Source organism: Ursus americanus, chromosome 34, assembly GCF_024610735.1.
Source record: "Ursus americanus isolate L20-20 chromosome 34, mUrsAme1.1.p, whole genome shotgun sequence".
Classification (NCBI taxonomy): domain Eukaryota; kingdom Metazoa; phylum Chordata; class Mammalia; order Carnivora; family Ursidae; genus Ursus; species Ursus americanus.
The window spans coordinates 2633888-2641885 of NC_142160.1; positions in this window are offsets into that span (position 1 = coordinate 2633888).

Sequence of the window (7998 nt, forward strand, 5' to 3'; positions counted from 1 at the left end):
TGTGGGGTTCTGGGAATGTGGGGTCTGAGGGTGTGGGGCTCAAGGGTGTGAGGACCAGGTTTGTGGATCCTGGGGGTATAGGGTCTGGGAGGGGGTGTGGGCCCTCAGGGTGTGGGGTCCTGGGGATCTGGGGTCCTGAGAGTTACGGGGTCTAGTGGTGTGTGTCCTGCGGGTGTGAGTCCTGGAGGTTGTAGGTCCTGGGGGGTGTAGGGTCTGAGGGGGTGTGGGGTCCTGGGGCTATGGGGCTGGGGTGTGGGGTTTGGGGGGCCGGGATTGTGGGGCTGGGCACCAGGACTTTGGGATTAGGGAAAACTCGGGTTCTTGGTGGCCCTGCTCACCAGCAGGTGAATTTAGTAAACTTGCCGTCTCATTTTTGCAGTCGAGATCTGTGTCAGGTTATTCTAGGAACAGCATAGCTGAGCCTGTGCTCTCTACCACACAGATTTGGCATGAGTGAGCTCTGTCCATACGAACGTCCTTTCTGCCCCTCTCCTGCTGCCCCCTGCCTCCACAGCTAGGGTGTCCTGGAGTCCCTGGGAGCCCGGGGTGGGGCTGGCTGGGGCCAGGCGCTGGACCCCCGCACGGACACGTCAAGTGACTCGGGCCAGCACGCGGGCTCCTGGAAGGGTCTCAGCAGCTGTCCGTGGAGCAGAATGTTCCTAGGCAGGGCTTGTCCCTTTCAGGCCGTTTCTTTCTGGAAAACTTAGAAATGTGCCAGAAATAAGAGACATCCCTGAGAATCTTCGGGCCCGTATGGAAGTGTTCCTGGAGCTCGAGCCCCACTGCTGATCATTAGGACCAGGGAAGAGGGAAACCCAGCACCCACCGTGGGTGCCCCAACAGAATCTGCTTCCAGAATCAGGGCATCAGGCCGGGTGCGGGGCCAACTGGCTTCCTTACTGCTGACTGTTTCTGTATTCCGGAACACCCCCCCCCCCCCCCCCCCCCCCGCCCACGGCCTCTGCTTCGGTGCTGTGGGCGTGGCTTCCCTCCTCCTCCCAGTTCTGCAGAAACCACCAACCGTCTAGGAAATACAAGTTTCCTTCCAGAAAGACGTCCTTTAAAGTCTGAATTCCTAAGGACAATCACACGCCCATTTGGCAGGAGCAGTGTGCCCGTGAAGGGCGGCTAACACTGAATTTCCTTTTTGAAACCCTCCTTTCTTTGTGTTAGCAACAGAACTCTTCAAAGCCAGCATGTGGAAGACGGGAATTCTTTCCATTTGGGCAAAGGAGAACACGCCTTCCCGCGCACGTGCTGGCCTCCATTGGTCTGTCCTTTGATGGCATCCGCGCAGGGCTGCCAGGACAACCATGTGAGGATTAGGAACTTTCAGTCCCGCCCACAGCCTCCGGGGAGGGACAAGGGGCTGGTGTTGGGTCAGTGGCCAATGGCCGGTGTAACGAAGCCTCCATAAAACCCCAAAAAGACGGGGCTCAGAGAGTTCCGGGGTGGTGAGCCAGAATGCTTCCACATGCCACTGTGCCAAGGAGACCTTGCCCTCTGTACTTCTTCAGATCTGGCTGCTGGTTGTACTCCCCAACGTCCTCTATAATAAACTGGTAATCCAGTGAGTAAACGGGTTCCCTGAGTTCTGTGAGCCGCTCGAGCAAATGAGCGGAACCCGGGATCGGTAGCCCGTGGGCCACTTGTGACTGGAGTGTGAAGGGAGGCGTTCGGGGCAGCCTTGCGGGACAGACCTCTAAACTGTGGGTTCTGTCTGGGTCTCCAGGCAGACAGTGTCAGACCTGAGTTAGCGTGTAGGAAACCGAATCACTGGTTGCGGAACACACACACATCCTAACAAGCCACAGGCAGGTGGAGGTTGAGGCCACGGAGAGCATTCCAGGTGGACAGAGGGACCCCTCGGTGTGGCTGGGCAGTGGTTGGAACAACTGGCAGGAGGATGGTGTGAAATGGTCTCTTGGTGACTTTCTTTCTAGCACGGGGCAGTGTCGAAGCATGCACGTTTGTACTGGTATCCTGTGTATTCGTTGCATGCACAGAGCATCCTTGGGCAGCCAGGCTGTGCATGGCCCTTTAGAGAAGCTCTAACTTGCTGGCTCCTGAGTCCAGTCTGCAGAGATGGCTAAGTCCTGGCAACCACCCGCTGTAGTGAAAATGCTGCTTTGAGAGTGTCTGCTGGAGGGGAGCCCTGCCCAGTGCATGGGATCTCTGAGACGGTGCTGCTGTGGTCCACTGGGACCCTGTTGCTCTCCTGACTTAACCTGAGAGGGCCAACCCTCCAGGCCCTGCGTCTGTAGGGAGGGGGAGCATGTACCCCCACCATGTTCTTAGGCGCCCTAGGGAGTGTCCTGTTCAGCAGCTCCGAGCGTCTTCTGGACGCATCTTCTGGATCTGGGAAATGAGCCAGGGTGCTGGGTCACGGGGAAGGGAAGTGGTTCCTTCTGGTTGCCGACGGTGCTGCTGGGTCATCAGGGTGATGCCAGGCTAGGTGTGGGGAAAATCAGCATCCTTGCTATGGGCATGGTGGGCCATGGGAATGGTCCCTTGTAGCTGCCTTTCCCCCTCAATATCTGTAGATGTTAACAGCTCTGTAACACCGCGGGGAACGTATATCTCAACTGGATGAATATGAATTGCGAAATTACGGTGCAGTGGGGAGGGTCTCCCCGGCATGGCTGGACTCCTTCTGCATGCTCCCGATCTTTCCAGGGTACCAAAACGAGTGCACAGGGAAGTTCTGTTAGGACCCCGTGGGTGCACTTGAGGTAGGGGAATGAGAGTTGCTTTCTCTGAGCCCCCACGGGCCACTCTCCATCTGTCACCACACACCTCAGCAGGTACAGCTGCTGGCCCTGTGTCCTGCCCTGGCCAGTCCCCCTGGTCACTGCCCTCCTAAGGTGGCGGGCCACAGTTCAAGTGCTAGAGTCTTGCAGTGCACGAGGGAGGCTGCCAGGCTCAGCCCTCAGGATGTGTCCCCCGCACATCCTCCTTCCACGTCCCGGAGGCACTGAGGAGTCTGGGAACACATCTGGCTGGGTCCCGACTGGACTTGCAGCCCTCAGAAACCCTGGTCTCGGTCCTTGGGAATGTGAGCTCTGGCTTAGAGCGGCCGGCACGGGCAGGACGAGCCCAAGCTTGGAAACCACGTGGTTTCAAAGGCCCCAGCTCGCTGGGGGGGGGGTGTGGGGGGGCTTCCGGCAAGCTCGCTCTCGCCCGTTTGTTTTCCTGAGCTTAACTGGCTGACGTCCACGGCTCAGGGTACTTAGCAGCAGCTCGCAGAAAGGGAAATCTTTCTGTTGCACAAGAAAATGGGATGTTTTCTGCTAGAGCCTTTCAGGACTGGCGACCAGGGCGCTGGCAAACGTTGAGAGAGTTTAGTCCATGTGGATCCCACGCGATGTTTGATTAAAGAAAGCTTTTGTAAACTTCTGTCTCGGAGAGGGCTGGGGGCCGGGGTGGCTCGCGCTCTGGCTCTTATCAAGATCACAAGGAGTAATGCTTGGGGACACCTGACACACAGGGCAGCACGCAGCCGTCTCTCCAGGTCTCATCCCGGGGGAACCTGCTCTGGGAGGAGGCTCCTGGGGGGCTCCAGCTATCAACCCGTAGAAGGGAGTGGAGGGCTGCAGGGTTGGCCTGAGCGGGGTGCGGAGACCTCACAGGCCCACTCAGGCCGACCTCGCAGGGTGCTGGGCAGCAGGCCGCCCGGAGGGACAGGGTGGCTCGCTTCAGGGCGCTGTGAGGAGCCCATCACAAGGTGGGAGAACCCCGGGCTGCAGGCTGATTTGGGGCCCCTGGGGTTCAGGCAGGATCTCCAGCGGGTGCCTCCCGGGGACTCACCTGCAGCCTCGTCGGCCCCCTCTTTCCGGTGTACTGGCCGTGTGGCTGCTGCGCTGGGGACCGTGCTCTTGAGAGCAGCCTGCCCTCAACGGGAGCTGGGCTGGAGGACATACCTGCGCATGGACCCCTCCCCTGCGGCGTCTCTGCGCCCCCAGAGCTCCCGGCAGGACAAGCTGCACCGCCTGCATGGGACTTGCTGGACAGCACGCTCCTCACTGGCTTCCTCCCTGGGGGCCTCCCTGTCCCTGTCCTGTGCCCCGTGCCCCGTGCCCCGTCCACGGATGACCTGCATTGGTGCTGCCTCCAAGCTGCCCCCGGAGGACGTGGAGAGGCGTCCCCTTGGCTGGGTCTGATGCGGCAGGATGCCGAGGACATGAGCAGTGCCTCTGGTCCTGAATGAAGCCCCCGGTGAGGAAAAGACCACAGCGGAGGGCCTCCTCCATGCCAGCTCCTGCCTCCTGTCCAGACACGCTGCACGACCCAGGCCTCTCGTGCCCACTGAGTGGTGGTCTCCGGAGACCTCACTTGATGGGGTGCAGGCCCCCAGAATGGCCTGAGGCTCTCCAGGCAAATCTCGCAGAAGCCCTCACCTGACCAGGGGAGGAGGTCTTGGAGGGTTTCCTTCTCTATGGCAGCTGCATCACGGGCACGGCTGGAGGGACCGTTGAGGTGACCCACGTCGGCTCCTGTCTCATCCACAGGCCGTCTTTGTCCGAGGGCCTGTGCAGACCCCAAGCTAGCTGGTGGACAGTGTCCCCTCCTCCCAGAAAGATGGAAGACATTGATGTCTCAGCCTCTGGTGCCTTTGAATGTGACCTTATTTGGAAATAGGGTCTTAGCAGAGGTGATCAAGATAAGGCAAGAGCATCAGCTGGGTCGTAATCCAATAGGACCCGAGTCCATATAAGAAAAGACACAAAGAAGACAGCTTCTGGGAAGAGAGGCAGAGGTGGGAGCAACACACCCAGAGGCCAGGGAGGGCCAGGGCCTGACAGCTGCCGTTGGAAGCCGGGAGACGCAAGGACAGAGTCCACCCCAAGTCGTACAGGGAGCTCGGTGCTGCCGACGTCCCGATCTCTGGCTTCCGGTCTCCAGAACCAGGAGATGGTAAACTTCTGTTTCGGACGCCTGGTTTGTGGTGCCTTTTAAGGCGCCCCCAAACCGAGACACCGCGCTGTGCCTTTGTGCACGGGTCAGGGGTCTCCAGGAGTCACGCTCACCTCATCAGCGACTCTGTTCCTGACCTCAGAGTTACCAGGATATACGTAAACACACCCTCACAGCACAGCCAGCCGCATCCCTCACAACCTGGCCACGGGGCGTCATCATACCCATCCTGCAGGGGGAGAAACTGAGGCTCAGAGAGTGCTCAGTTACCAGGTTCACAGCACTGCCTGACTGCAGGGTGGGAGGTCGGCGAGCTGCCACAAGCCTCCAGCTTCTCTGCTGGCACAGCGTGGCCTCTGGACTCTGCCCCACGGGCTTCCAAACTGGAAACCCAGAGTGGCGGGTGTTGGCATCAAAAGGCAACATCTCACGGCGGAGGAATGACCCCATTCAGAGTCGCATCTGTCTGCTTGGCTCCGTTCCTGGAGATGGCTGTGGGACCCTCACCGGGGTGCCGGAGCCCTGGGGTTCCATGTGCTCACCCGTACAGTGGGTCTGACGAGGAGCAGCTCCAGGAAGTGCCCGATGAATGACGCGGGTGACCTCGTAAGCCTGGTTTTCCCTGAAGGCCCAGCGTTCGGACTCACGCTTCCTGTTTGCCGCACGATGACGGGCAGGGGCGACAGTGTGCGGCCTGCTCTGCTCTGTCAACCTCTCTGCACACCGAACCCACCGAGAGGACAGCCCGTGGGGGTCCGGGACCTCGAAGCTTCTGGGGAGCTGAGATCCAGAGGACCTCATGGCATCCACCGCTCTCGTCCTCCCGGCCTGGAGGGTGGCCTCTCAAACCTCATGCTTGCCGAACTCCCAGTCAGCAGGAGCTCTGGCGAGGAGGAGGGGACCCTGACTTTGGGGGAGTTTAGGAAATGCTGTTTTGTGAAGGTGAGGTGAGCAAGGTGGTTCCGAGGTGGCAAGGGCCCCTCCTGCCTCCCGCCCTTCCCGCTCAGCTTGCTTACGGCCAAGCCCTCCTTGTTTGCACTGTGGACACAGTGACAGAATTCAGTGCTACTGTATCCAGGTCTTTGGATCCTACACTCAGCTCATCGGGGCAAGTGCACACGGCGACTGTGTTCAGCATCTCCAGGAAGAAACAGGGGGTCGAATCATAAGTTAAAACGTACCAGCACCAAAGTCGTGACTCTATTTCCATCTCTCTATCTACCATCTATCTGTTGCTTATGTCCGACTATATACACGGGAAGATACGTACACGGCTGTTGGGCCAGCCCCTGCTGAGCAAAGTCGGAACCTAGTAGGGAAGCAGGAACGCCAGCAGTGCGTTTCACGCTCGCGGCAAAGCTTCCTGTGAGCAAATGCTGAAACATGCGGAGCACTCTTGGGCAAATCTTGGAAATTAGAGTCACCACGGGTGCCATGCAGGCTCCACAGTGAAAGCCAGGCCACGAAGCCACTTCCCCAGGTGCAGTAAGCGTCCAGCAAGCTTGTTTTCTCTAGAAGCTGTCAAGTAGCCAAATCCCACAGTTACCCATGGAGAAACCCTCTGCCGCTTCCGTTTCTCACTGGCTCAGCCCTCCGCCGTCCCCGGCAGGCCCCGTGTGCTCCCGGTGGAAGCCTCGGTCCCTTTACACTTGCTCGGCGGGCAGGATCTCCCAGTCCGTCCCCTGCCCAGGTGGGACTGTTTCCTCCACTACCAGTTACTGCGGAAAGCAGGTACGTGGAGGTGCTGTGGTCCGTTTCCACCTGGAGAAGGCAGCACGTTGAAAACGCAGCGCTTGTAATGGGCTCTCCAGAGAAACAGAACCCACAGGAGACGTGTTGCTGGAAGTACAGAGATTTATCCTAGCCACTGGCTCCCGTGCTCATGGAGGTTGAGAAGTGCCGCCATCGGCCGCCTGCGCGTGGCAGACGTGGGGGAGCCGGGGGTGTCGTTCCATCTGAGACGGAAGGACTGAGAACCGGAGAGGATGGAGCTCCCAGCTCCCGATGAGAGACCGAATTCGCCCTTCCCCTGCCTCCGTGCTGTTGACTGAGTGCTGCCCATCCCTGTCGGTGAGGGAGGGGCTCTTTATTCGATTTCTGAATCATATGGTCATCTCTTCTGAAACACTCCCACAGACAAACCCAGAAATGTTTTACCAGCAATCTGGGCATCCTTAGGCCAGTCAAGGTGACCCCAACTTAACCATCATCAGAAAAACCTGAGCAAGGGTCCTCTCAGGTCAGCTCCATGTGGAGAAACCCTGGCTGCCCCCAGCACGGCTCCCCTGGGGATGCCTTCCTGCAGCCCTCTGCCCCCAGTGTGCTCTGGTCCTGACTTCAGTAGCTTTCTCCTGACTCCAGTGGCTTTCGGGCTGCCATCACGCCGGCCATTGCTTCCCACCCCTGGGAAGTCATGCTCTCCCAGCTTTGTTCTCTCAAGGGTAGGGCCCTCCTTTCCCAGGGAGCCTGCTTTCCAAGCAGCCCTGATGCCAGCAGCTGGAGGCTTTTTTTAGGGATGAGCCGACAGCTCAGCATTTGTACTGAATGTTCTGAGTTGGCCTGGCCCCTGCAGGGTGCACCGGAGGGAACCGCATAACGGGAAACGGAATGGCTTCTCAGTCCTGACGCTTGCTTGCTGACATTCCTTTCGGCTGCCTGGCATGCTTTCCTTCAAGCTCCATTCAAAGAGCAGCTGCTGGGCTGGGTCTGTCTCTCTTTCCTCTCCCTTGACTTCTCTGTCCTTGCCTTTCCTGCACCCCATCCTGGCTGCACCAGAGGCCCCTCCCCTCCCAGACACGAGCAGAGGCTGCAGGAGCCCCACACCAAGGCCGGAGCAGGCCTGGCAGGCCCAGGAGCTGCCCAGGCTCTGTGCTCTCTGGGGAGGGGCTGGGGTCTGGGGACCCAAGGAGTGAGCTGTTCTCCAGTGCACACTCCTTGCATCCAAGCACTCCCTGGTCGGCTTGTGCTGGTGGCAGCCCCCGGGGCCCCTGCCTTGTAATCACTGCAGTCTGTGGGTAATGAGGAACATCAGACTTTCACTTCCCCAGGCTCACGGCCAAGTGGGGCAGCGGGAAAGTCACAGCG